Source organism: Ahaetulla prasina, chromosome 3 (genome assembly GCF_028640845.1).
Source record: "Ahaetulla prasina isolate Xishuangbanna chromosome 3, ASM2864084v1, whole genome shotgun sequence".
Taxonomy (NCBI): domain Eukaryota; kingdom Metazoa; phylum Chordata; class Lepidosauria; order Squamata; family Colubridae; genus Ahaetulla; species Ahaetulla prasina.
This window is the reverse complement of record NC_080541.1, coordinates 77,803,360-77,829,900: the sequence shown is the minus strand read 5'-3', so window position 1 is coordinate 77,829,900 and position 26,541 is coordinate 77,803,360. Positions and strand designations below refer to the sequence as shown.

Here is a 26,541-nt window from a genome sequence, read left to right as displayed (position 1 = left end):
TTTGGACATAACAGCAATATTTAACATTTCAAACACTATTATTGTCACTTAGGAATCCTGGTAATATTTATTTATTTATTTTATTTGTCACAACAGTATATATAAGCATAAGCATGAAATAACTATACGATATATAAGCATATATATAATCATAAGTATGTAATAACTATATGAAATTGGATATAATCAAAGGGAACATTAGGACAGGAACGGTAGGCACGTTGGTACTCTTATGCACGCCCCTTACAGACCTCTTAGGAATGGGGTGAGGTCAATGGTAAATAGTTTTTGGTTAAAGCTTTGGGGATTTTGGGAAGAGACCACAGAATCTGGTAGTGCATTCCAGGCATTAACAACTCTGTTACTGAAGTCATATTTTCTGCAATCAAGATTGGAGTGGTTCACATTAAGCTTAAATCTATTGTGTGCTCGTGTATTGTTGTGATTGAAGCTGAAGTAGTCTTCTACAGGAAGGACGTTGTAACAGATGATTCTATGAGTTAAATATGATATGCTGTACGGTAGTTAAGAACTCGTTTTTTGGTTTAAAGTGAATTTACTATTTTAAATAGTTCTTGGTGGGATTTTTAATCAGTTGCAGATGGAGATGGTTTTTTAAAACAGAGGCATTAGCAGGATTTTTGAACATGTATTCTTCTCTCATGAAGGCATGGTCCTAATTCAGTCTAAAAGTTGGCAGTGAGGAGGAATTAAAAGGTGAAAAGTGCTGTAGTTATTTAGAATTCAAGGTGATTGTATCGCCTTCGTTGAATTGCAGAAAATTTAAATAGTAATCTCAAACATTTATTTAAAATAAAATAATTCGATTTTTTTTCTTGATACATCACTTGCTTGTGCTAGGACTTATCATCCGTTCCAATTCTTAGTCCAGATATGGTGTCTAAAGTAGGTGTTAACATAAATCAGAAATTGTGCTGTGAGCTGTATAGGTAGTCCTCAATTTATAACAGTTCATTTAGTGACCAAAATTACAAATATACCAAAAAAGTGACTTATGACAGTTTTTCACAGCATCCCCATGGTCATGTGATCAAGATTCAGATACTTAGCAACTGATTCATACTTATGACGGTTCCTATGTCCCAGGGTCATGTGATTTCCTTTCGCGACCTTCTGACAAGCAAATTCAACGTGGAAGCCAGATTCATTTAACGACTGTGTTACTAGCTTAACAACTGCAATGATTCACTTAACAACCATGGCACAAAAGATCGTAAAATGGGGCAAAATTAACTGAGCAACTGTCTCACTTAGGAACATAAATTTTTGGGTAAGTTGAGGACTATCCATACTATGTGATTTAGTATAGGATTATATTTGAGTTTTACTAAATAAATCTTTGCAGGTTGCTGTTTCATGTACTGCTGGGGACAACCAGGCTAGCTGTGTAAATAAAGAATCTTATAGTAGTATCTCCCCCCCCCCGCGCTTTCTTTGTATAAAATTGTACTTGTTCATTTGAGTATGTAATATATTAGACTCTTATAGGAAGTTTCTCATTGCTTTCCTTTCTGGCTGCAGCCATCTGAGTCCTCAGAATCTTTATTGGAATTTTAATGTGGGATGTGGCACAGAGGCTGCTATGGAAAGAAAGGGATCAGAAAATTTTCTCTCTATTGAATTCCTCAACTTAATGTTCCCTGGGAATTCAAACCAAGTTCAGCTTCCATGTTGTGTTCCACTCTTACCACATTGTACTCCCACTGAGGCAGGGAGCTTTATTTATTGCCTCTTTTGTTGCTTTTTCTTCTTTTAAATTATCTCTTCTTACCAGCAGCTGTTACTGGGGGGGAGGGGGGATGACAACAAGAGAAAATGAATTTTTAAACAGAATTGGGATCCCAGAAGATCTTTCTTGTTTTTCAAGCTCTAGTCTCTTATCTTTTCTCCACCTACAAATATTCGTGTTCATTACAAATAGATGTAATTAATGGTTACTATTTTTAAAATATACATTTAAAAGAAAATGGGACTACATAATAGAGGAGACACTGTTTCTTATATAATGTCTAGGTGTAGGAAAAAGATTTGATTCTAAGTAAGCTAAGCATATGAAGGAGGAGAAGGACAGGCATCTCAGTTTTACTTTTTTTTCATCAACATCCTTTTTGCCTTTCATGAATTGGGGGATCATTTTTTAAACTAGGAGACTTTTCCATCAGTGTAGTGCCAGTGATTTTTCGTCTTTGTTTTTCTTGAGCAGTAAATAATGTAGAAATCCTACAAGACCAACGAAAATTTTCTGAAGCTTTCCATTCAACTCACGATGACAAGAAGAGACTTTAGTGACATCCACTTCGTTTTACCACATTATTTTCCTGCATTCTGTTTCTCCCCAGATTGTTGCAACAAGTGAAAGTCCTGTTCAGTGGATTCATATTCCAGTCCTGCGAATTTCAGTGAAATTGTATCACTATTGTGCATGGCTTCTTTGGTTTTTGGGGCATACTAAATACATTTCAAATATTTACAAGTTTCAAGATTATATACATGATATAATAAATCTACGTAGGATATGATATACTGTATATAACCACAGTTGACTAAATGATTACGTTTAAAGAGTGCTTGTTAATGTTTCTGCTTCAGCTTGGAGGGAAGTATTAAATGGAGAGCTGTTTTGTGGTGATGCAGTGGTTAGAATGCAAGTTAACCCATCAGAGTGGGGAGGCAGGGAATGTTGTGGGTCCCATCCCCGAGGGAGATACATCAAATGGAACCCAGAAGAAGGGACTTTTCAGTGATGGCTCCCTCTCTCTGGAACATCATTCCCCCAGAGAATAGAACGGCCCTCACTCTAGTGCTCTTCTGGAAGGTGCTGAAGACCTGGTTCTGCCAGCGCGCCTGGGGGCCAAGAGCGGGATGGAGCTCATTAAATGGCTCATGTGATCCACTGTCACCAGGAGGGGAAGTGGGGGGGTGATTTTGTTATATTGTACTATATTAATTTATTTGATTCTTTATGTTAGTTTTTATTGTTTTAAATGTGATTTTATGTAAGCCGCCTTGAGTCGCCATGGGCAAATAGGCGGCAATATAAATTAAATTAAATTAAATTAAATTAAATTAAATAACTAAATAACTAAATAACTAAATGAATGAATGAATGAATGAATGAATGAATGACACTGTCCACTGCCAGGAGTTCGCTCCTCACCGGCTCAAGGTTGTCTCATCCTTCCATCCTTCCGAGGTTGGTAAAATGAGGATTCAGATTATTGGGGGCAATATGCTGATTCTGCAAACTGCTTAGAGAGGGCTATAAATCACAAACTACAGAGTCAGGTAGTGCATTCCATTGACCACTCTGTTACTGAAGTCATATTTTCTGCAACTGAGTTTGGAGCAGTTTACCTTGAGTTTGTATCTATTATTTGCTGGTGTATTGTTGTGGTTGAAGCTGAAGTAGTCATTGACAGGTAGGACATTGTGGCAAATAACTTTATGTACTATGCTTAGGTCAGACTGAAGTCAGCATAGTTCTAAGTTGTTTAAGCCCAAAATTTGGGGTCTGGTGGCATAAGGTATTTTATTACGGGTAGAGGAATAGAGGATTCTTCTCGTAAAATATCTCTGGACTCTCTCGATTATATTTATGTCCGATATGCAATGCGAGTTCCAGACAGATGAGCTGTATTCAAGAATTGGTCTAGAAAATGTTTTGTATGCTTTAGTTAGTAATAAATATTACCAGAGAAGAAGCTAATTTGTAACAGTATATTCTGTGCATCACAGCTGAAAAAGAACCAAGACCAACTGGAGAAGTTTCAGAGGGAGCTACCAAAAAGGAGAAGGCTCTGGAAAATAAATCCTTTGAGGAATTAAAGCATGTTGATACAAAAAAGATAATTAAGGGGAGATCTGATAGCAGTTTACAGATATCTGAGAGGTTGTCACATAGAAGAGGGAATGATCTTATTCTCTGTTGTTCAGAACCAAATTCAGTGGGTTACATTTTCAAAGAAAGAGGTTCAGGCTAAACTTCAGGAGGAACCTCCTGACTATACAAATTGTCACTCCTTGTAACATGCTGCTACATGATATGTGAGTTCTCCTTCATTAGAAATCTTCAAACAGAAGTTGCATAGGCATGTGTCAGAGATGCTTCTGTGGAACTAGTTAATATTTTACTCTTTTTCAAAAGGTGCTTTTGCAAGAGGCAACTGGACTTTCTGGTTTTTCTTTGAAGAGTTGAAGAAGCTTCTTGGATGAAAAGTGAAACGTCTTCAAAGAAAAAACCAGAAAGTCCAGTTGCCTCTTGAAAAAAAGCACCTTTGGGACAACCATGACCTGGATGACTGAGAATCTCCATAGACATTATAGTCTTTTCCAACTTTCTTCCATATGAGTATTCTACGTATTATTAGACTGGATGTTACAGATTGAGTTAATGATCAGGCCAGAGAGAGGCTGATTAACTTTCTCCTATTATCTTGTATAATGATAATCCTCTAATTTAATCTGCATGAGATATATGGGCCTAAATTACTTCTCCTTCAGAAATTCAAGTAAGTGAGTAATACTTACATTTATAACAGAAGTAGTTTATTAATATGATGACTTAAATATTTCTCATGCCTTCTATAGACATTTTGTTGTTGTTAGTTGCGAAGTCGTGTCCGACCCATCGCGACCCCATGGACAACGTTCCCCCAGGCCTTCCTGTCCTCTACCATCCTCTGGAGTTCATTTAAATTCATGCCTACTGCTTCAGTGACTCCATCCAGCCACCTCGTTCTCTGTCGTCCCCTTCTTCTTTTGCCCTCAATCTTTCCCAGCATTAGGCTCTTCTCCAGTGAGTCCTTCCTTCTCATTAGGTGGCCAAAGTATTTCAGTTTCATCTTCAGGATCTGGCCTTCTAAAGAGCAGTCAGGGTTGATCTCCTCTAGAACTGACTTGTTTGTTCGCCTTGCAGTCCAAGGGACTCGCAGGAGTCTTCTCCAGCACCAGAGTTCAAAGGCCTCAATTCTTTGGCGCTCAGCCTTTCTTATGGTCCAACCTTCACAGCCATACATTGCAACTGGGAAAACCATAGCCTTGACTATATGCACTTTTGTTGGCAGGGTGATGTCTCTGCTTTTTAGTACGCTGTCTAGATTTGCCATAGCTTTCCTCCCCAGGAGCAAGCGTCTTTTAATTTCTTGGCTGCAGTCCCCATCTGCGGTGATCTTGGAGTCCAGGAAAATAAAATCTGTCACTACCTCCATTTCTATCTGCCAGGAATTGAGAGGGCTGGATGCCATGATTTTAGTTTTCTTAATGTTGAGTTTCATGCCAACTTTTGCACTCTCCTCCTTCACCCGCATCAAGAGACTCTTTAATTCCTCTTCACTTTCTGCCATTAGAGTGGTATCATCTGCATATCTAAGGTTGTTGATATTTCTTCCTGCAATCTTAATTCCAATTTTTGATTCATCTAGCCCCGCCTTTCTCAGATGTGTTCTGCATATAAGTTAAATAGGCAGGGTGATAGTATACAGCCTTCCCGGACTCCTTTCCCAATTTTGAACCATTCAGTGGTTCCGTGTCCAGTTCTCACTGTTGCTTCTTGACCCACATACAGGTTTCTCAAGAGACAAATAAGATGGTAGACATATGGATTACTATATATCACATAACACATAACAAGAACATAGCAATAAATAAATTACTTGCTAAAGAGCTGGAAGGAAGAAACTTTAGATGTGGCTTAGCTACAGAAGCCAACTGCACATTTTATTACATTTTTATTACATTTTTTCATATAAATTGAAGACATTGTGACTTGGGTGGAGCATTCAGATTTAGTAGGAAATATTCTACACAGAATAATCATTGGTTCGCCTCATGTTCTTGCATGTAGCAATCAATTACTGGGTCTTTTAACTTTATAGTCGGTATTTTGCTTTGAAGTTGAGTTAAAGCACACTTTGTTTTATTTTACCTATGGATAATTTCAGCTATGATTCAAATACAATTGCTCTTTATGACGTCACATTTTGGATAATTATATGTTCTGTTAAATGTATATTTTATATTCAGATAGTTCCTGTAAGTTCCAAACAGGGATATATAAATGTGTTCAATTGTTGACAAAAAATATTGTTTAAATGCTATGGAAATCAATGTTTGTTTTTAAAATTCTAATAAATGAAAAAAAATGCATCCATGTAAATTTGTTTAAATTATGAAACAGTCTTTTTCAACATATGGAATCTCTTTTCCACCAGTATATTTTATTTTCTAAAAGTAAAAGCTAATAAAATGCTTCATGGTCTAGTAATCATTAGCATCGGATCCATTTTTCATTGCATTTGACATGTAAGGAACATAACAGATGGCCTGATCAGAAGGAAAATGGGCTTCTCCTTTACATTATTTGGTAGTATGATGTGAAAGTTACACACACACCCAAAATATCCTTGAATTTTGTAATATTTTTGGTTGTATCTCATAGAAAGATAGAGGGCCTTAAAAGAATGGGAAGAGATAGAAAATAAAACTCATTTTTGTCCCAATCATCTTTGGTGGGATTGTTTGAAAATACCTTTCCATTCTGTCACTTGTCCAAGGCCCCTTATTCATATAGGAATCGTAAAAGGTTGATATTGGCGCCTTATCACATTGTATCCCCATGGCATCATGGTCTTCCTAGGAGCCAATCAGCTATTGGTTCAGTTCTAGAAAAACACTGTGAAATGTTTCTTCTGGAAATTTGATGCAGGAGGTATCCCCTTTCATCCCCAATGCTCAGGTTTCATCTCTTCCCACCTTTCCCTATCTCCCATCCTTCACAGTTGCAGGAGGAGCAGTTTTCTTATCTCAGCCTTCAGACAATGGTGTTTAAACAGTTTTTTTTCCCCTTTGCCATGTGGGATGAGCAGCAACAAGGGAAGAAGACAGAGGCAAGGCATCAGCAGTTGCTGTTGTCTATCCTTGAAGTTAACTAGATACAGGGAGTGCTGGCTTGCAATGGTATGGAGGAAACTCAGCAGTAAAACAGGAGTTGAACCTGGTAGATTTATATTAGGTACAAATCTAAAAAGGTTTTGAGATGATAATGCAAGCAAGGGGGGTGGGGGTATAGCCTAGCATCTTAACTGGCCTTTACTTACTGACTGTTATCCATGCATCATTCTGATTTTGCCCTGATTCTAATGTCTTTTATATGTAGTTTGGACCCTTCTTTGCAGCTATTAATATAATAGGCTGCTATGACACAAGTTAGTGCATTTTGAGATGCTGCTTCAGGCACATTAGGTATGCTTTCCCAAGTGGAAATCAAATAGGCAAGCAATTGACTTCAGTGTGAGCTTACTTCAGTGTGCAAAGCATTCATTTTGCTATCTTACATTTTCTGAATTTCCCCTTTAAAAAGGTTGCCACATATTTATGAAAACACATTTGGGTACTAGTCTTTGAAACAATGAGACATCCCCCATAATGTGTGTATTACAAAACTTGGCTCATAGCTCCTATTAGCTTGTCCTTTTTAAAAAAAAAAACAATCTGCATTTTCTAGAGAAAGTGCTAAATTTTTAAAGTAGGATAATGCAGATAGGGCTTATTTTTTATTCAGAATTTTTCTGTTTACATCTGGTATTTTAATAAGTGATTGTTTCAATAAAAAGCATCAAAGGTTTCAATTTTGAAGGATAGACTTGCTGAATAATGCCTTTTGTTTCTTGAGCAGAGGGCAGTTTAATTGGAGAGGTTACAATAGCTTCTTAAAAGAGATAATACTACAGAACAGCAGGCTTCCTTCAGCTGTAGACTAAGAGAAAAGAGTAAAGACAGGTGCTAAGGAGAGCAACACCAACTTTGCTCTGTGCAATGAACTGCAAAGAGAAAAACTGGTGGAGAGAAAAAGGAAAGAAAACAAATTAGCAAGCCTATGCAGGTCCTTAGGAAGAACAAAATACAGAGTTGGAAGGGACCTTGGAGTTCTTCTAGTCCAACCCCCTTGCTCAAGCAGGAAACCCTATACCAGGAGTGTCAAACTTGCGTCTTCATGGCAGTGAAGTCACATGACTTATTGTGACTTCCCCTTCCTTCGCTAAACAGGGTGTGGGAGTGGCCAGCGCATGATGCATCTAGCCCGCATGCCGCAAGTTAGACAGTCCTGCCCTATACCATTCCAGACAAATGGTTGTCCACGCTCTTCTTTAAAACCTACAGTGATGGAACACCCACAATTTCTGAACGCAAGCCATTTCACTGATTAATTGTTCTAACTGTCAGGAAATTTCTCCTTATTTCTAGGTTGGTTCCTTCCTTGATTAAACTGGTTCTTGATTAATAACAGAGGAAAGAGAGAGAAAGATACTTGAATAAAACCATGATTTTTACTCATCCCAGTCTCATTGAAAAGAAGGATTCTGTATAAGTTTATTCCATGTTAAACAAAGAGGAAGTCAATCATATTTTCAAACAAATAGATGATTAAAAATGTAATTATAAGCAAGATAAAGTAGAAAAAGTGTTGTGGACACTTACAAAGTATTTTTGTTCAAGCTGATTAAAAATGTTGCGAGAAGTGACAGGACTCTTATTTATTTGTATTTTAAATACGATCATTGTGAAACATTGTTTAAGAATAAAATCTGCAACAGGTTCAAATTGTTATTTGAAAATTAGTAACTTTTTTAAAAATTTAGATATTTTTTTAAATAATGCCAGGCAAGAAAAACTGTAGTTATGTTGAAATTTTGGTTGTATGATTTAAGTTATGGTATAATTTTTAAAGGCACAGACTACTTAATTTGTTTTCAAAATGAGACAATTCCTGGATTGTATTCCAGGAATACAGATGGTCCTCAACTTACAACCACAGTTGAGGCCAAAGGTTTCTGTTGCTATGTAAGACATTTGTTCAGTGAATTTTGCCCCATTGTAGAACCTTTCTTGCCACAGTAAATGAATCACTGCAGTTTAAGTTAGTAACAGGTTCATTAAGGGAATCTGGCTTTTCCATTGACTTCGTTTGTTAGAAGGTCACAAAAGGTGATCGTGACCATGGGACCCTGCAACCGTCATAAATAGGAGTCAGTTGCCAAGCATCTGAATTTTGCTCATGTGACTGTAGGGATGCTGCAACGTCGTAAGTGTGTAAAACGGTCTTAAATCGCTTTTTTCAGTGCCGTTGTAACCTCGAATAATTTCTTAACAAATGGTTGTAAGTCGAGAACTACCTATATATGTGCTTGTTTAAAATATTCCAAACTTTTTTGAAATAGAAATAATACAGAATAACTCTTAAAATTGAAACTAAACAAATGCAGGTTTCCTCGCTTAGCGCAAATTCCCTATTAAGGGATCGATTATTTTAATCTAAGAATTTGCTTTGTATGAAAAAGCAAAGGCTATTGCAATTTCTGCAATAAATGCTTCTTCCCACATAAAACTATTTGAACATTTTCCTGCTGAAACCATCAAAGCACATTTAGCATTATATTGTGAGATTGTTCTAGTTGTATCCTGTTTCCCATTTACTGGTTTACCTGCAATAGCTACTACTAGATCAAAATAATGTCTTATCCAAAGAAAAGAACCTCTCTAATACTAGAAACAAAAGGGGAAATGTTGCATCACACAGAAGCTGGTGAAAGATTCTTAGCCCTAAGATATTCTTTTCACTTGGACAAATCTACTGGGCCTGACATAATAAAGAATTCTAATAAAATTCATACTGTTGTGATACATTCTGCCTCTTTCTGCTATGAATACCAAGCACATTAGAAATCCAGCTGTGGGAAAAATGCTTTTACTATACACAGAGACTGGGAAGAAAATGTAGTTGAGTAATGTAGTGCTTGAGAATAGTGCTCTAAAAATATATGACAACATTTATGGGCTACAGTGGGCTACAAAATTTGATATCATGCCCCAAAACTCAATTTTTTATCCTAGTTCAATGTCTTGATTTATGTGAATTGCTTAATGTGAAATTTTCAGGGAATGTGACTCTGGCATAAAGTGAGACCAACCTGTATAAAACAATGAAATTGAATAATAAGTACATTTGATATCCTTGTCACTGCAATATGACTGCATAAAATCCAAAACCTAATATAGACAGAATTAATTATGACATGTTTGGAGACTTGTAGTAATAGTGCCAAGAGGGTGTAAAATTCATAGAGAGAGTAACTGTAGGGCTAGGGTGATACTTGAGTGATACTGAAAAGAATTTCATAGGGTTTTTATAATCTATGAGGATCAGTGGTAAGTTTCACATTATGTTACTACTTGTTCGCCACACATGCGCATGCTCTTTTCATGCGTGCACACCCCAAGTTCGCGTGCGTGCCTGCCTGCCTTCTGCACATGCGCCCGGCCTTCCGTGCATGCACTTTGCTCATGTGTGTGCCTTCCGTGCATGTGCCCGGCTTCAAAAATGTGCATAAATGGGATGGCATAGGGCCGGGGCGGATGGGTTGGCCCACCCGCAATTTCTGCTACCGGTTAGGGCAAACCGGTCCAAACCGGCTGAGTGCCACTTCTGATGAGGATGGACAGACTTCCTAACTACTTCTTCCTAACTTCCTAACTATTGAAAACTACCAGAATTGATTTGGAGATAAGGACTTTGGAGGAATAAATGCCTCTTGAAGTAGTGATGAAGCATTTGTTAAAGAAATCAAATTTAGATTGACTAGATTGAGATAATTATTTTCAGAAACATCAGATTTAGCAATCGACGATGAGTAAATGTATCCTCTTCCATTTGTTTGCTTGCTTCTGATTCAAAAGGAGATGTTATCTAGCAGAGGGTGCTACAATCAATTGAATCAGAGATTTATTTAGATAGCAGACAGATGATCTTTGACATGAGTTGCCATTGAGGGTATCTTTGGGACAAGAGCAGTAAGAGAAGGAGACAAGAAATCAGTCCTCGATCAAAGGAATGTGCTCTTTTTCTGTCTTACTTTTTACCAAATACTTTTTCAAGTCAAGCCAACTAGAAATATAATTAGACAGTTCTTCCATGCCATGCCAGATATAATCCTGATATTACAGCATGCAGGTTGTAGTATTTTCGTTGAGGCTCTTATCTGGGCCTAGTATTCTTTTCCCTCTCTCAGATCAATAGATATCTTAACAACTCATGTTTTAAGTATTCCCATTATGTTTTCTAAATCTGTTCAGAATAGATGTACTAGGCTAATTTAACTAGTGGTGAAAGGATGTAATATGGGCTTTTAGGTTCATAAATTTTGACTACCTAGAAAGTAATAGACTTACTATTCAGTTTAACTGCAGATTGCCTCTACAGTACGTTTAGCTATGAACTCACAGCCCCCGTTCGGAAAAAAAAACTGTAAATGTAGAACTTTTTGCTTTAAGCTTTCCAGTGTGCTTGTATTTCAGAGAAAATAATTTGACATGAGCTGAGGGTTAATTTCTACTTTAACTTTTGGAAGGTTTTGATATATTCAGCAGTAAAAAATCTTATATTTTGTATAAGGAGAAAGCAAAAAATTAATCTATTAAAATTAGGTCAGATCATGTGAAAAATGCCATACAGAATGTTCCTTATTAGAGATTCAAGGTAGGAATCAGTGAGCATGCTGTATTGAATACTTCTTAAATAATGTTGCAAATTATAGTTTGTATTTGTGTTTTTAAATAGCAAGTATAAATTACATACAAATAGAAATGTTCACATCACAGTAGAATTGTACAGTGTATTGATGAAATATGGATGAAAATTTTACAATGTTACCTGGCCTCCAAACAATTCTGACTGTGCATAGTTTTGTATATTGGTAGACTTTTTAAATCATATATATTAAATGAAGGAATACATACAGAAATTATGAAGCTATCCTTGTAGATTTCTTTGCTGAGTTACAGCTATACACACAAATTGATATACAGATAAATGTGTTTTTAAAATACATTTGAAAGTAGGAAACAAAAAAAGGAGGGGATTAGAAATTGTAAATTAATACAGCATAGTTTGTGCTTTTTGAAACTAAAAATACTTAGAAGTGAGTCTTCCATTCCAGTTATTCAAACTCCATTAATTTTTTTATTAATTTTTTTTATAGCAAAGTTTTGAAACTTTGCTATTTTATAATATGATACTTTTCCTTGCCTTATTTCTCACTACTCTTTAATTTTTTATTTGAAAGAAGCACTATTGATGGACCTGTCAGCGATCCAGTAACATCTGCAAATTCTGCAAGGGGAAGCATAATCTGGGGGTATCCAGAAGACAGCAGTGAATGGTGTGAGTAAACTATACAATAATGGTTTTGAATACTGCCTTTGTAACTATATTTGGCATTAGGTCATCTGAATCAGAAGGAGGACAGAGGCTACATTTCACTTACTTACCCATGATAATAAACTTCAATGATTTGGCAACATGCAGAGGACGTGGCTTAGACACTAATATAGCAGTTTGTTTCTAATGTCATGATGGTCTTTATGAAAGGTATTTGTATATGAGTAACCAAGAGAATTGTTACAGTTATATATTTTAAATATTCCCAAATCTATCTTTTGGACAGCTCTGTTAAAGAGAAGAGAAATAATACTTGAAATCTTATCCAAACATACATTATGTTAGTTGAAGAATATTACCAGTATATTTCAACAATAAAGTCTTCAAAGGAAGGTGTGACAAAGTATGTATTATAAATTTTGTGCTTGTCTTAGCTGTCAAAATGAACATTTATTTCCTCAATATTATTCAATTCTACAACATTATTCAGAAGAGGACGTTCATAGAAGTAATTCTAGACTCACATATTTATTTTGGACCTAAATTCAATGCAATTTGCAAGTACCGTATATACTCGAGTATAAGCCGACCCGAATATAAGCCGAGGTACCTAATTTTACCACAAAAACTGGGAAAAACTATTGACTCGAGTATAAGCCGAGGGTGGGAAATGAGGCAGCTACTGGTCAATGTAAAAAATAAAGATAGAGCCAAGTAAAATAACATGAATATTTATTTGAACGAAAAACAATAAAAGTGCAAAAGGGGGTCCCCAAAAAGAATATGGTATCAAAAATACAGTATCTTTAAAAGTAACAGCAACCAAGCTAACGAGAGCTAAAATCCCTCAAAACTCTCCTCCTCATCATCTGTTTGTCCAAACAGAGCTTCAGCTACTTCAGCGTCTGTGATGTTATCCGCATATCGTTGTCATCATCACTGAGTTCACAGTCGCCACCATCACTGCTGTCACCCTCATACAATGCGCTGTCTTCACTGCCATCCATAGCATTACTAATGCCACATTTCTTGAAGGCACGTTGCACCATGTCCTCTGGAATATCTTCCCATGCATCACGAACCCACTGTGCTATTAGTTGTATGTCTGGCTTTCTCAGATTTCCAACTTTTGTCAGTTGAGCTTGACCAGATGTCATCCATTCATGCCACATCCTTCGACACGGTCCTTGAAAGGTTTATTTAAACTGACATCTAGGGGCTGCAATACAGATGTAAGCCCACCTGGAATAACGGCCAAAGTGACTTGAGATGACTTTGCCAATTTTTTTATGTCATCAGATATGTGGGCTCTGAACATATCCCAAACTAACAGTGATGGTTTTTCTTTAAGGCTGCTCCTGGTCGTCTGCTCCAAATTTCTTCCAGCCATTTTTTGTTCCATCTTCATCCATCCAGCCTTTAACATGTGCACGCACTGTAATTCGTGGCGAATTTTACCTTTTAGGCAAGGTCTTTCTTTTAAAAATAATAACAGGCCTCAGCTTGGTTCCATTAGCCAAACATGACAGAACGACTGTGAAATGGTTTTCATTTCCTGTGGTTCTTAGTAAAATTGTTTTGTCTCCCAAACTTGCCACAGTTCTGTTGCTTGGAAGATCAAAGGTCATAGGCGTTTCATCCATATTTCCAATATCTTGAAGGTCATAGTTATGGATCCTTCTTTGTTTTATGATGAATGAATGGAATGACATCACTTTTTCATCAAGGTCTTTTGGCAGCTTCTGTGCAATCTTTGTTCTTTGCCGCAAACATAGGCCAAACCTATTCATGAAGCGGGTACACCATCCTGCTGATGCAACAAATTTTTCAGTGCCTGGTACTTTAAATTTTTCTTCTTTAGCCATTTGAAGGGCACGTAAGCGAATTCCCATACGTGTTACACAGTAACCATTTTGACGACACTCCATAACCCATTCATGCAATTCAGTCTCTAGAGCCCCAAATGGACTCGTTAAACCACGTCGAGCTTTTTTTGCCTTTGGAAGCTTTTCCAAGTCAGCTTTCATTTTCCGCCACTCCCTTACTTGTTTTTCATCAACACAAAATTCCCTACTTGCAATACTGTTATTGCTTTCTTCTGCTCTTGACACAACCTTAAGTTTGAAAGCAGCTTCGTATGACCTGCGTTTTTGTTTTGATGGTCCAGGATTAGAAGTACTGGGATCCATTCCTAACAGGAAAAAAAAATTATTACGACGTCAACTGCCATCAGGAAACCATCACCCCCAGAAAGCTGTCCAAAGAGACCCATGGACCGGCAAGCTATCTTTTCCAAAGGCGAAAAGAGGCGAGTGAGAGGAGGCGAGTGTGTCAAGCGCCAAGAGGCGAGAGGAGGCGAGAGTAACAAATGCCCCTTTTTAATAAGGAGCGATCAAGAAAAGGTCTTATTTTAAAAGTTGCTTCCCAATACACTTCACAAAAGGTTGATGATATGGATGACACAGTCATCCATTTTCATTCCCTACCGTTCCCTTTTCTTTTCTTTTCCAGTCTGTGTTTTCTGGAAATGCTGTAACTATCACACAGCAATTTAAGGCAACCCTGCAACACATCATCACAAGAGACAAATACCGTACATTTGTTTCTATACAAATACGTTTTCAGGTCTCTTTATATAAATGTGTTTTCGGCTTAGAACGGGTTGTATTGATTTTCCTTGCTGTAACCCTTCCTGCTAATATTACAAATATATGGGAGAAGGGCGGTATACAATTATTATTATTATTATTATTATTATTATTATTATTATTATTATTATTATTATTATTATTATTATTATTATTATTATTATTATATGATGATGATGATTTTTGCATTGGACAGAGCGAGCTTCAGTTTACCAAACTTTGTATCTTTTAATGAAACGTGTTAGTCTGAAGGGACTGTTTGAACTCACAAAACACTTGCAACTTTTAGTTCCGTGCTGAGGATTTTGGAAAGCAGCCCAGCAATATTTATTTATTGCTCGGACTGCTCTTATTTTCACTCCCCTTTCTTTTCTTTTCCTTCCTCCTCCTCCTTCTCTGCCTCTCTTCGTCCCCACCTCCCGGGATCCTTGCGGGTCAAGGTTCTGCCCTGCCTTACACCAGCCGCCCACCTATGCCAAGGTCTCCTGGCTCTTTCGCCTCTGTAAGCAGCGGCTTCTCGGCAGCGTCGCCCCCCTCCCCTCCATGGATCGGCTCCTTCCCCAGCACTGAAGGCATCCTTAGGAATACACCTCCACCTCCAGGAAAATAAAAAGAGGCAGAGAAGGTAAATCGCCCGCCCCGTTCGGAAAGAAAGGGGAGAGGACTCCAATGGAAGAAGGGAGAGGAGAATTACCAATAACAAACACAAAGCGCTGGGTTAGAGGTGCCTTGTCATGTACAAGGAGATCAGAGAGGGCAACCACCATGAAACAATAATCAGACTCAAACGGGCTGCTTATTTGCCATTTGCTCTGGGTAGAACGGGTTTTTTTTAAAAAAAAAAATTGGTTTGGAGAAGGAAAGCTAATTTGCTGATCTGCGCGAGGGTCGGTTTCTTTTGCCTCCCTTCTTCTTCCTCCTCCTTCTTCCCACCCTAGCTTGCAATGCCCCCATCTCTCCTCCTCCTCCTCCTCCTCCTCCTGCCCCCCTCTCGGATTCGGCGTTCATTTCTTGCCTTTGTGGAGCGGAGGTGTTGGGGGAGGTTTGGGAATAGATTTGGCAGAGGAGATTACCGTAATTTTGCTCACTGTTGCTCACTGTTTACTTTACAATGTTCACTCGGGAAGTGAAGCATAAGTATAGTTACCCTGGAAAAAACCTGAACCGTGTGACTGGCGGGAGAGAAGGACGGCGCCGGGAGGGGCGGGGGGAGAAATTGTTTGTTCTTGCCGTATTTCTCCGCTTTCCAAGAGGCTTTTCTTTTTCACCTCTTTCTCCCCACCTCCCAATTTCCATAGGGGAAAAAAAACCCTGGGAAAACTTGGCAAAAATAAAATAAAATAAAAAGTACTGAGTGCAAATGTTTTTTTTTATACTGTAGTTGGAGTTTTCCACGTTTCTTTCACATTCAAGGCAGCATTCTCCCCATCCTCGCTGCTTTTCCAAAACATGCTTTGAAACCTTTGCATTTTATTGGGATGTATTAGTGACAACGCCCCTCCGCCCCTCCGAGGCGAGAGGAGGCAGTAAGAGGAGGCGAGTGACAAGCAAATAAAGAGAGTTCTTCTCGCCTTGGCGTTTGACACACTCGCCGTCCTCTCCGGCGAAATTGAGTGCGCGGCAGTGGGGTGGGTGGGTGGGTGGGGAGGCCGCCGTGAAGTGCCGGCTGGGGAGCCGGGATTGAAGTGCCGGCAGGGCGAGCCCAAATGCTGCCGGCATGCTTTGCCAGCTCGGCCGGCTCGTTTTGGGCGGTGGCTGGCCTCGGCGTTTTCTTCCGCCGCTTTTGATGGCGGCGGCGGCGGTGGTCGGCGGAGGGGCGGAGGGGCGTTCGACATTTTCGCCTCTCACTCGTCCTCCTCTTGCCCGCGGTGGGGCGGAGGGGCGTTGTCACCCTCGCCCTCCTCTCCGGCGAAATTGAGTGCGAGGCGGCGGGGGAGGCCGCCGTGAAGTGCCGGCTGGGGAGTCCAGGAGCCAATCCGGGCTCCCCAGCCGGCACTTCACGGCCTCCCCACCCTGCCGCCGCCTCAGCCGACTTTCGAGAGGAGGCGAGTGACAACGCCAAGCGAAGAACTCTATTTGTTTGTCACTCTCGCCCAGCGAAGGCGTTTGTCCTCGCCCTCCTCTCCGGCGAAATTGAGTGCGGCGGCGGAGGCCGCCGTGAAGTGCCGGCTGGGGAGTCAGGAGCCAATCCCGGGCTCCCCAGCCGGCACTTCACGGCCTCCCCACCCTGCCGCCGCCTCACTTTCGAGAGCGAGGTGACAACGCCAAGCGAAGAACTCTATTGTTTGTCACTCTCGCCCATGAAGGCGTTTGTCCTCTCGCCCTCCTCTCCGGCGAAATTGAGTGCGGCGGCGGAGGCCGCCGTGAAGTGCCGGCTGGGGAGTCCAGGAGCCAATCCCGGGCTCCCCAGCCGGCACTCACGCGGCCTCCCCACCCTGCCGCCGCCTCCGAGGCGAGAGGAGGCGAGGTGACAACGCCAAGCGAAGAACTCTATTGTTTGTCACTCTCGCCCATGAAGGCGTTTGTCTCTCGCCCTCCTCTCGGCCGAAATTGAGTGCGGCGGCGGAGGCCGCCGTGAAGTGCCGGCTGGGGGTCAGGAGCCAATCCCGGGCTCCCCAGCCGGCACTCGGCACCTGCCGCCGCCTCCGCCCCTCCGAGGCGAGAGGAGGCGAGTGACAACGCCAAGCGAAGAACTCTATTTGTTTGTCACTCTCGCCCATGAAGGCGTTTGTCTCTCGCCCTCCTCTCCGGCGAAATTGAGTGCGGCGGCGGGGGAGGCCGCCGTGAAGTGCCGGCTGGGGGTCCAGGAGCCAATCCGGGCTCCCCAGCCGGCACTTCACGCGGCCTCCCCACCCTGCCGCCGCCTCCGAGGCGAGAGGAGGCGAGTGACAACGCCAAGCGAAGAACTCTATTGTTTGTCACTCTCGCCCGAAGGCGTTTGTCCTCTCGCCCTCCTCTCCGGCGAAATTGAGTGCGGCGGCGGAGGCCGCCGTGAAGTGCCGGCTGGGGAGTCCAGGAGCCAATCCCGGGCTCCCCAGCCGGCACTCACGCGGCCTCCCCACCCTGCCGCCGCCTCCGAGGCGAGAGGAGGCGAGGTGACAACGCCAAGCGAAGAACTCTATTGTTTGTCACTCTCGCCCATGAAGGCGTTTGTCTCTCGCCCTCCTCTCCGGCGAAATTGAGTGCGGCGGCGGGGGAGGCCGCCGTGAAGTGCGGCTGGGGGTCAGGAGCCAATCCCGGGCTCCCCAGCCGGCCTCCCCACCCTGCCGCCGCACTCAATTTCGAGAGGAGGCGAGTGACAACGCCAAGCGAAGAACTCTATTTGTTTGTCACTCTCGCCCGAAGGCGTTTGTCCTCGCCCTCCTCTCCGGCGAAATTGAGTGCGGCGGCGGAGGCCGCCGTGAAGTGCCGGCTGGGGGTCAGGAGCCAATCCGGGCTCCCCAGCCGGCACTCAGGAGGGCGAGTGACAACGCCCTCCGCCCCGCCCCTCCGCCGACCACCGCCGCCGCCATCAAAAGCGGCGGAAGCGCCGGAGGCCAGCCGCCGCCCAAAGCAGGCCGGCCGAGCTGGCAAAACATGCCGGCAGCATTTGGGCTCGTCCTGCCGGCCCAGCTGTTCCCGAGGGCAAAAAACCCTCTCCCTGGGTCGGCTCTGCAAGGGTAGACTCGAGTATATACGGTAACTTCAATTTAGAATTATGATAGGTGACCATTCTCAAAAAACAAACTTGACAATAAGTTAACACTGCATTTCTTTGTAAAATTATACAGGATCAAACTTGTTTGGCTATTGTTTTATGTGACCTTCCTTTTTGATAGGAAACACTTAAAGAAATATTCTTAGGATTGAACTGCACAGGTAACCCTAAAGATTGTTTTTGGTTTTTCCATAATATTTAAATGGCAAGGGGTGATGATGGGCTTTGCTTTAGGGTAGTAGTTTGCTAACAGTTCTCAGTATACATGGCTTTATCATTTATAAACTCTAGCCTATTAATCGGTTAGAACTGGAAGATTTTGAAAAGACACCCAAAGATCATTTAGCAATTGCCCATTACTAATTAGGAATCTGGTTCAGTTTAGAAAAATATATGCAACTCTATCTTCCTATATAAGAGTGATATATGCAAGTATTAACCCTTAAGAAGGAAAAATATTTGTGCACTCATTGTATAAGAGATTACAATTTTATTTCACCTTGGTAACATCTAGGTAATATAGATTAGATTATCTATACTTAGATAATTACTTAGTGACATTCCTGGCTGTTTCCATATCCAAAACTCCATATTGAAGAGATTGCATTCAGCTCCTTGGTATTTAGTTAAATCTTCTGTAATATGCATAAAGAACTTATCGACAGTGCCATTCCATATGGTTTTACATAACCATGTTTTTTTTAAAGGATACCTGATTATCTGTGGAAAGTTTTTTTAAAATCTGTTGTTATTGTTATGTTCTGCCTGTATGTCATGGCAGATCAACATTTCCAGATGTGTACTACACTTCTTTTCAAGGTATAATTATGCAGGGTTTTTTTAATGTGCCGTTGGCAGGCTGGAACAGCAAATAATGAAGACCACTTGTAACCAGTATTAGATTTTAGAGTAGTATATCAACAAATCTAATTCTAAGAGAATTGAGAAAAAAGATTTTTTTCAATTACATTTCGAACAGAAAATGAAGGGTTTTTCTCAGGAGCTGTTCACAAAGCAGGGCTAAAGTATTTCCATTTGATAAGTAGTTTTATTTATTTATTTATTTATTGCTCGGACTGCTCTTATTTTCACTCCCCTTTTCTTTTTCTTTTCCTTCCTCCTCCTTCTCTGCCTCTCTTTCGTCCCCACCTCCCGGGATCCTTGCGGGTCAAGGTTCTGCCCTGCCTTACACCAGCCGCCCACCTATGCCAAGGTCTCCTGGCTCTTCGCTCTCTGTAAGCAGCGGCTTCTCGGCAGCGTCGCCCCCTCCCTCCATGGATCGGCTCCTTCCCCAGCACTGAAGGCATCCTTAGGAATACACCTCCACCTCCAGGAAAATAAAAGAGGCAGAGAAGGTAAATCGCCCCGCCCGTTCGGAAAGAAAGGGAGAGGACTCCAATGGAAGAAGGAGAGGAGAATTACCAATAACAAACACAAAGCGCTGGGTTAGAGGTGCCTTGTCATGTACAAGGAGATCAGAGAGGGCAACCACCGTGAAACAATAATCAGACTCAAAGCAGGCTGCTTATTTGCCATTTGCTCTGGGTAGAACGGGTTTTTAAAAAAATTGGTTTGGAGAAGGAAAGCTAATTTGCTGATCTGCGAGGTCGGTTTCTTTTGCCTCCTTCTTCTTCCTCCTCCTTCTTCCCACCCTAGCTTGCAATGCCCCATCTCTCCTCCTCCTCCTCCTCCTCCTGCCCCCTCTCGGATTCGGCGTTCATTTCTTGCCTTTGTGGAGCGGAGGTGTTGGGGGAGGTTTGGGAATAGATTTGGCAGAGGAGATTACCGTAATTTTGCTCACTGTTGCTCACTGTTTACTTTACAATGTTCACTCGGGAAGTGAAAGCATAAAGTATAGTTAGCCTGGAAAAAAACTGAACCATGTGACTGGCGGGAGAGAAGGACGGCGCCGGGAGGGGCGGGGGGAGAAATTGTTTGTTCTTGCCGTATTTCTCCGCTTTCCAAGAGGCTTTTCTTTTTCACCTCTTTCTCCCCACCTCCCAATTTCCATAGGGAAAAAAAAACCCTTAAGAAGGAAAAATATTTGTGCACTCATTGTATAAGAGATTACAATTTTATTTCACCTTGGTAACATCTAGGTAATATAGATTAGATTATCTATACTTAGATAATTACTTAGTGACATTCCTGGCTGTTTCCATATCCAAAACTCCATATTGAAGAGATTGCATTCAGCTCCTTGGTATTTAGTTAAATCTTCTGTAATATGCATAAAGAACTTATCGACAGTGCCATTCCATATGGTTTTACATAACCATGTTTTTTTTAAAGGATACCTGATTATCTGTGGAAAGTTTTTTTAAAATCTGTTGTTATTGTTATGTTCTGCCTGTATGTCATGGCAGATCAACATTTCCAGATGTGTACTACACTTCTTTTCAAGGTATAATTATGCAGGGTTTTTTTAATGTGCCGTTGGCAGGCTGGAACAGCAAATAATGAAGACCACTTGTAACCAGTATTAGATTTTAGAGTAGTATATCAACAAATCTAATTCTAAGAGAATTGAGAAAAAAGATTTTTTTCAATTACATTTCGAACAGAAAATGAAGGGTTTTTCTCAGGAGCTGTTCACAAAGCAGGGCTAAAGTATTTCCATTTGATAAGTAGTTTTATTGCTGTGGTATTTTTTAAAATGTTGCAAAGTTCACTTTAAAATAGTTTGGACACACTGTGGAATTGTACCCATAGCTAATGCAATTTATTAGTCCTAGAATTTAGTAATTCTTTGAGAATGTCTGGCATTCTGTTGATTACCTCCTTTCTGGCTCCCTTGGTTCTTGTTGGATTGTTTACATTATGGAATTAAAATGGTTTAACAATAATCTGTTGACAGGTGTAGTGAGCACCTGCTGGCTCTTTTTATAATAAACCAACCTTATCTGCTAGGAGGGTGTCTCCTGATCCCCAAGAGCCAATAAAGGAAAAGAAGTGGTTTCTTCTCAGGTTTTGAGGTGGGAATAGTTTTTGGGTTTTGAAGAGAGTTGTTAAAGATCTGGATTGGGTGGCGGGGGAGGGGTGTTACGTTGGGCAAGGTTGGAAATTGAGTTGTTCCACTGTAGAGGGAATTGCATTAGGGTTGGGGGGCGAGGTTGCTTTATATATCCTTTTAAATGTGTGTTTTGTGTATATGTGTGTGTTTAACCTTACCTTGTTTTGGCTCCTTTAATAAAGTTCATTTTTGTTTAAATCTTAGAATCGTTTAGCATCTGCCTCAACTAGACTGATCTATTGATTCCCCCCAAATTTTGTTTGGTTTCCCTTTTGGTAGTCTTAACAAGAGGTGGGATGGGGTAAAGTTTTCTTTCTTAACCCTCTCCTGGTTCACCAGAGCAGGGGTCTCCAACCTTGGCAACTTTAAGCCTGGCGGACTTCAACTCCCAGAATTCTGGGAGTTGAAGTCCGCTAGGCTTAAAGTTGCCAAGGTTGGAGACCCCTGCACCAGAGGCCTTGTGTGGAAGGGAGAAACTGGTTTGAAACAGAGTGGTTTCTGTGACAGCAAAGGTATCTACATTTCCAGTCATTGTTCAGTTGTAGGTGTGATTTATCTCCAGATCGAAGTACCTCAGAAGAAAAGGTTCATTGTTATAGGGAACTCTGGGAATTGTAGTTTAAAACTGGTCAATAAAACCCCATATCTTGTAATGTACAACACCCAGAATTATTAGGAAGCACTGATCCATAATGATTGGCAGGTCCAGTCATTGACTGGATAAAGCTTGTGTCATGCTGCTTCTTGCACTAACTGGCAGATTTCATAACACTCCCTTTCCCTAGGCTTAGAGAGTTCCTGTTAATTATTTCATCAGAACTGTATGTCAACAATAGGATCCTGAGAGTATGGCAAAAATCTTTATGCAAGAACATTAAACAATGAATTCGTTTACATTTTACAGGCCACTTGAAATGTGGGGAGCAGTTCTGACTTATGATTGTATAGTTGTTTGAGAATTGTCAGCTCTTTTTCTTGACAGAAGCAACGAAAAATTTTCTCACAATTCAAAACTCCAAAAACTTCTAAACTTGTTTGCATCTATTTTATTCCCCAGAATTACAGGCTTTGAAAGATTATTTTGTCTCTCTTTTATAAGCAACAAACTTCTGTGTACCAGCTCATATATTTAGGGATGGGATCAACATGTGTTTAGAAAAGGCAATGACTTATTCTTGATTAAGAATCACAGAAGACAGCTGTTGCTTTCCTTTAAATGGGCATAATGCAGAAGGCAACCTGTACAGTAGGGTTAAAGGACTTCAAGATCTTTGCCAAAGTAATATTTAGCATCAATGAATTATTATTAGCATATTTTATTAATTGGTTTCTATTTTGTGCTTCCGTTGCAGAACCACCACCTTCTGATATTTTCATAACAGCCACTCTAAAAGCAGCTATTTTGAGGTCCTTTGGTAACCTAACACAGCAAGGATTACTAGAGATGCTGAGCTTTCATTCTTTTGAAATAGATATGATAGGCAAAGTAAATCAGTGGGGAAAAAATGCAGGATTGCAACTTGCTTTTTTTGTTCTTTATTCGCAAACCATCTAAGAACAAAAGAGTTGATATTCATTTATATAGATTTGGAATGTGAGAATAAGAACATATTTTACCCCTGAAGTAAGATGCAGGAAGGAATATGTGGGTCAACTAATAATTGTTTATTGCATCGAAAGTGTAGCCTTCCTTTTAAAAAATTGTATGTTGAGTTTCTCATTGCTTCAAAAAATAATACAATACATTCTGTTTCTAGGAAATTGTGTTTTGGCCATAAGCCCTATGGAAGTCAGTCAGTCAATTAGTCCTATTCCTAAATAGATATAATTATAATCAAGTGATAAATCTTAGTTTTGAATCTGGATAATTGTAGAGTTCCTCATTTTGCTTTCTTTTTTCTTTTAAATCAGCAGAAATTCTGTTTAAAAAAAAGTGGGGGAGAGCAAATACCCAAGGCTGTAATGTATTTAACCTTTTTGTGTGTAAAGATTTTGTATTAAAATCCAAATAAAGAATTATGATTATAGATTAGCTTTTCCAATATGATAAATCTTTAACTGCACTTCCTTTTCATTCCAGCCTGCGGGAATATTATAGTCATCCAATTTATTATAAGAAAATGGAGAAGTTTGATCTAGTCTTCGATTATGGTTTCATAACCGATTTAAATAGTGGAAGTTAACCTGCATTGTGACTATCAGAAACTGTTCTTTCACTGTAATTTGTGCTGAGTACTATCAAACAGCATTGCCTTGGGGGATGATCCATCCACGAAAACTGTAGACTTCAGTCTGCAAGACATTCAGTTGGAAAGAAAAATGGATGATAATGGATTTTACATTTTTGTGAAACTTAACAATAATTGAAGTAGGAATAACTATGATAAGACACTTGAACTAAGTAGCGTGTAATGCCAACCAAACAGTCCCATTTTTCAATTTACTGTGTTTGGCATCTGTCCAAAAATAGTTTACTATTACTGATGCATGACAGGGAAGCAGTCATATTCTATTCAATCTTTATTGGAGAAAAACTATTCTGTTGAGAATAGTATGTTTCCTTATCACTTACTCCAGGCATGCTTCTGTTACTAAAATACCTGCTGTACCCTTAAGTCTTGAGTAGAAAGTCTAGGGTATCCTATGAGCACTTCATGGTATTAGAGGTTTATTTCAATCAGAATAAGGGTCTTATTTCTTATTATATTAGATACTGTAGTTACAGCTATGGATACCAATAATATTTCAGAGTGTTCTATGCCACAGAGGCTAGAAAGAAGACATAGAAGAAGAAAACGGCTACATTTATTGGTCTTACGTAGTTTCTTAGCTAATAAAAATAAATTGGATAGGTGATATCAAGGTGCTACTGATGTTCAGATGTCTACGACAAATTCTTCAAGCTCCATTTCACATAGAAATAGAAATGGTAATGATTTAGAAACTTGTACACTGCCCAACTGCTAACAGTTCTGTGTGGTTCTCAACAATTACCGGTAAATAAAGAAATTACAATAAAATCAATGAAAGATAAAAGATAGCAGGCATATCAGTGAAGGTCTCCCTCTCCCTCACTAAAGACCTGGATTGAAAGGTAGGTTTTCACCACTCTTCTGAATAATAACATAATGGTGACCATCAGAGTAAACCTTATTCCTAGGGTAGGGTAGGCAGGATAGGCACTACTACAAAGAAGGTATGCTTCCAGGGTCCTGGTAGTAGATGTTGTTTTTTGAAGGAAGCCAGAGTACACCAACCTTGCAAGATCAAAGTGGGATTGCTTTATGATTGCTTTGGTACTCCTAACCTGCCCCAGAGTCAATGTGACCAGGTAACAGATTGAAGTTTCTGAGGACCAACAGTCTTGGGCACACTTTTGCCAACCCAGCAATGGAATCCAGCAGCTACGACAAGGATGCCAGTTGGTAGCAGAAAGGATGGTTCACCAGCAGCACTTCTTCCTCTATTTCCAGTAAATCTCTTGTTTTCAGTGAGGCTCAGTTTAATCAGCTATCTTCTAATCACAAAATCCCCTGGTTCAAAACTATATTCTGTGAAGAATTGCAACCTTATTTTATAGGAAACAAATTCTAATACTTCAAACTTTGCAATAGAAAAATAGATGTTCCTGACTATTTTATAACAGTTCGCTTTATTTCGTGAACATTGGCATATAAAATTACCAGGAACCATATACAGGTAGTCCTCAACTTACAACCACAATTGAGCCCAAAATGTATGATGCTAAGTGAAACAAGTGAGTTTCACCCCATTTTACAACTTTTCTTTGACACAATTGTTAAGTGAATCATTAGATTTTTTTTAATGTAGTAACATGATTGTTAAGTGAATCTGGATTCCCCATTGACTTTGCTTGTCAGAAGTTTGCAAAAGCTGATCACGTGATCCTGGGACACTGCAGCCTTCATAAATATGAACCAGTTGCCAAGCATCTGAATTTTATCATGTGACCATGAGGATGCTACAAAGATCATATGTGTGAAAAATGGTCATAAGTCACTTTTTTCAGTGCTGTTGTAACTTTGAAGGATCAGTAGATGAACTGTTGTAAGTCAAGGACTACCTGTATTGCTTTGTATCAATAATTTATCTGTTTATAATTTGCTACTTTCACCACATCAAAACAAAACTCAAAACTGTAATTTTATGGACTTCCTGTATTCTCTTGTCTTGGGTGACTTCCAGTCAAATCAATATGATCCTTGGTTCTCGTTTCCTTTATGTCATCTCCATTATTTCAGTCTTCTATTAATACTGTATGATATGAAGGAAGTTTGTAAAAGTTTCCTTTCTCCAACATATATGAATAGAAATTACAACAACCATAGACTTTCTATAGCAAATGCCAACCTTTGAGCTAACAACTGGCAGATGACCTGAATGAGTTTTACTGCAGGTTTGAAAGGAAACTACAGCCACCTATCTCCCCATCTCAGACATACCAACAACAGCCAAGCCTCCTACAACTGACCCCATTTCATTGGGTTCACAACCCCTAGTGATCACAGAAAAGGAAGTGCAGGACCTATTTCACAGACAAAAGCCAGGAAAAGCTCCAGGCCCAGACAAGATAACTCCTTCTTGCTTAAAAGTCTGTGCTGACCAATTGGCCCCCATCTTCACCCATATTTTCAATAAATCACTAGAGATGTGTTATGTTCCTTCTTGCTTCAAACGCTCTACCATCATCCCAGTGCCGAAGAAGCCCACCATCAAGGAACTGAATGACTACAGACCAGTTGCTTTAACATCTGTAGTCATGAAAACCTTTGAAAGGCTAGTGCTTTCCTACCTGAAAACCATCACGGATCCGCTGTTAGACCCCTTGCAATTTGCATACCGAGCAAATAGATCAACAGATGATGCTGTTAATATGGCTCTGCACTACATCCTACAACATCTTGAGTCTCCAAAGACCTATGCAAGGGTC

General features: G+C 40.1%; 1 protein-coding gene across 18 annotated transcripts in view; it reads left to right on the top strand.

Moving 5' to 3' along the window:
• Nucleotides 1-26,541, top strand: part of ATXN1 (ataxin 1) — a 249,417-nt gene that overhangs the window by 144,480 nt on the left and 78,396 nt on the right. For 14 of the 18 annotated variants that reach the window (XR_009154529.1, XM_058177821.1, XM_058177820.1 and 11 more), the window contains one exon: nucleotides 12,138-12,235. The gene's annotated coding sequence lies outside the window, so the exon portion shown is untranslated. The remainder of the gene's footprint in view (nucleotides 1-12,137; nucleotides 12,236-26,541) is intronic. The other 4 variants (XM_058177828.1, XM_058177825.1, XM_058177830.1 and 1 more) reach the window with 3 other exon arrangements.